This window comes from Sinocyclocheilus grahami, unplaced genomic scaffold (assembly GCF_001515645.1).
Source record: "Sinocyclocheilus grahami isolate Dianchi unplaced genomic scaffold, SAMN03320097.WGS_v1.1 scaffold559.1, whole genome shotgun sequence".
NCBI classification, from domain to species: Eukaryota; Metazoa; Chordata; class Actinopteri; order Cypriniformes; family Cyprinidae; genus Sinocyclocheilus; species Sinocyclocheilus grahami.
Window position 1 is genome coordinate 89,700 of NW_015505738.1, and position 3,921 is coordinate 93,620.

Sequence of the window (3,921 nt, forward strand, 5' to 3'; positions counted from 1 at the left end):
CCCCAGCCGCCCTGGTTGGAGTTGCACACGACGACGTTCGAGTTAAAGCGAGGGTTGAAGTGAAGGGCGACTGTGTCTGCGTCGTGACCGATGTTGATGGAGAACCTGAGGACAGAGAGACGCACGCTTTGAGACACGCATGCACAGTTCTACGGATAATATACAAAAGTGCTTTCTTGCCACTGTTGCCTGCTTTGGTTTGCTCAGGCGGGGTTTAAAAGATAATTCATATTTAGTAATCTTATTGATTTAACTGCACTGCACAAGACATTAAATTAACACTGTTAGTGTCATTATAACACTGTCTACGTTAATTGCATGCAATCTATATGCAATTATACTATATATATATATTATTTGAAATAAAATGAATGTGAGCTTATTGTATTTCAGCTGGTTTCGGAGGCAATATTTCTCATTTTCATTGAGTTTAACTTGATGTGCTAAATAACTAAAACTTAAACTGAAAAAAAAAAATTATATGTATATAGGCATTTAAAAATACCCAGCAACATTATTAAAATTGTAACTAAAATTAATTGACGTGAAAGCATAGAATATACAATTAAATATTCAAACAAGACCAAAACAACAAAAAATAATAATAGTGTCTCAATGAAAGTAAAGTAACTGATGTTTTATGCAGCACACAAAGAGATTTAAAACAGACTTTCTCAAGGTTGAAAAGCAGATGTACGCACGCTTCACAGCCTGGTTTAGTCTTTCCAGTGATCTTCATCTCCATCCCGGCCTTAAAGCTCATGTCCTTTATAGTGAACACCTGAGAGAGACGGAGGACAACACCATGAACGATTCAAGACATCACTCTCAGGTGGGTTTGCAATCACAATAGAATTGATAAGATAAGACACGGACAGCATTGTGAGAGGTTCACATGCTCTTTATCCTTCAGTGATGATGTACTCAGATCAAATTACTGTTTAACCTGCGATTCTGTCGATAAGAGGAACGGTTGTTGGACAGAATGTGTTATCTGAGCGGCCAAACCCAACGTTAATGATAAACCTCTGATAATAAAGTCATAAAGAAGTGAACAGGAAGATCCAGCGGGCAAATATTGATCTAACACGAGACGACATACAGACCCTGAAACCACACGTTATTCTGACTCACGATAGATACGCTGTGAGGAGAAAATCATTTTGATTTGCATCATTTTTATAATTCTTATATTTCCAGATGTTATTTGTGACCCTGGAGCACAAAAGCAGTGTTGAGTCGCTGGGGGATATTTGTAGCAATAGCCAACAATACATTGTATGGGTCACAATTATACATTTCTCTTTTATGCCAAAAATCATTAGGATATTAAGTAAAGATCATGTTCCATGAAGATATTTAGTAAATCTCCTACCGTAAATATATCAAAACTTAATGTTTGATTAGTAATATGCATTGCTAAGAACTTCATTTGAACTTTAAACGTGATTTTATCAATATTTAGATTTTTTTTTGCACCCTCAGATTCCAGATTTTCAAATATTGTTCTATCCTAACAAACCATACATCAATGGAAAGCTTATTAATATTCAGCTTTCAGATGATGTATAAATCACAATTTTGAAAAATGGACCCTTATGACTGGTTTTGGGGTCCAGGGTCACATTTAATAATTGAGATGGCTTGTATATATGTATATAACAATGCAGATGAGCAGGTGAATGATCAGCCTCACATGAGTGTGACGTTTCTCTTTAAAAGAGAAGTTTAAGTGCTGCTGAATCCTATGCAATCTCTTCTCTTGAAACCCACTGATGTCCACATGTATGTGTGGGAAAAGTGTTTTGTGGCTGTTTTCTATGCCTTGAAATCATGATATTAAAATGTGCTGATGTTTCCAAGTTACAGGTTTATTTTTCAGGTTAATTAGTATTAATTAGTAAGTCATATCAAGTCCATTCTGGATTATTTCATGTTGTTTCTTAATAATGTAATAATTCAACTGAAGCGTAATTTCTTAATTCATTTGACACTTCATTTTGCAATCACAGTGTTGCTGCGGTGAGATTCTCCAGAGGATTCATGCTGTTGATTCAACACAACAAACAGCTAAAAGTCGCTGTGGATCACTCTGACACTGAATAGAATAGATTAGAATAGAATAGAATAGAGAGCCAGTGAAAGGAAGTGATGTCACTCACCATCTTGTTGAGTTGGTGGAGCTGCAGCAGCCGTGTGTCTCGTTCACCTGCAGCCCCTCATTATAAACCCAGGAGGCGTGTCCAGACACTCCAGCCAATAGGAGCAGAGCAGAGCGGTGAGGCTGAGCCAATCACACTCACTGACCGAATCAGTATGACTGTTAACTTTGACATTCCATCATGAATAGGCTGATTGATTTAACATGACATTATCACACACAGCACTGTTCGACACTCCACGCATCTTTAAAGAGCGTATAAACAGATGTGCAGAATGTTTTTGGGAATCAGCACAATAAAATGCAAGTTTTGATTCAGCTAATGGAGATTTTCATCCAGAAACAGGAATCTGCTGCCGTTCATTGATGGGTAGTTGAAGTGTCGTACTCCATCTCTAATTAATTATAAAGTACATTTGAAATGTCACACTGCAGAGCCATTTTGGATTACTTGGGGATTTAATTGCTGATGGATTATTGCAGAATGTGTGTTGAATTCAAATGAAGCAAATGTGTGTGACACATTCTAGACAAAAATATAATGCAATATAACAATGCAAAAGAAAAAAAAGAGCAAGAAGCAAAATTACTTAAGATATTCAGTCTTATTTTCTAAAAATTTAATTTATGCTTTAAGCAATAAAACAAGACCTAATATTTTAAGTTATTTTACTTGTGTCTTGTTTTAAGAATGTTTAAATATTTGTACTGGAGACCAAGACAAAAATACAGAGAAAAAAAAAAAATATATATATATATGTATTTTTTTTTTGCAGTGCATTCAAAGGGAAACTGAAAATGAAATTTAATTTCCAAAAACCTTTACGTTTGTAACTTTTGCTTATACTTTTAATGTATTTCAGCTTTAATTATTGGGTAGCACTTCTACTACAACCCATGTGGTTACCTTGTATTATCAGGACTTTCTTAGGTAAGTGTAAGATAAAGTGTAACCAGTTAATGGCTCTCAGCTGTAGTTTGTATAAAGTGAAGTACAAACTAAACTGCATAATCAATATTCACAGTTATAATCTCTTAAAATCTCTATTTGCATGTATTCTTATTCATTATGGTTATCTGCATTCATCTTGAATATACAATATATCTCATTTGAATTGCAGGCAGCAGAACCGTAAAATAACTGAACATTTAGAGACAAGTTTAATTCAAACGTTTGTAGCAGACAATAATGTGACTGTTGGCCCAAAACAAAAGACATTCATTCATTCATTCGTCTTCTATGGTGGTTACAGCTAGGATTTCTAATCAGACATCAGACAGAACAAAGAGCAGTCTGAGGTCCAGCGAGGGTCACGTTACACAGATTTACTCTGAAAGCAGAAGTGAGTCCATGTGCAGAGGAAGAATGCAATGATTTCATCATGAACTGTGTGTGTGTGTGTGAGTGTGAGTGTGTGTGTCAGTGAGTGAGTATGTGAGTGTGTGAGTGTGTGGAGTGTGAGAGTGTGTGTGTGTTTTTGTGACAAATGAGGACATAAATTTGTATAATGACAAAGGTATAACATAGGTATTACAAGGAGATGGTGACTTTTCAGGACATTACTCCATGTCCCCACTTTTCAAAACGCTTATAAATCACACAGAATGGAGTGTATTGAAAATCTGAAATAGCAGAAAGTCTCCTGTGAGGGGTAGGTTTAGGGGTAGGGTTGGTGTAGGGCAATAGAATATACGGTCTGTACAGTATAAAAACCATTACCCCTATGGAGAGTCCCCACTTTTCACAAATGTAAACCTGT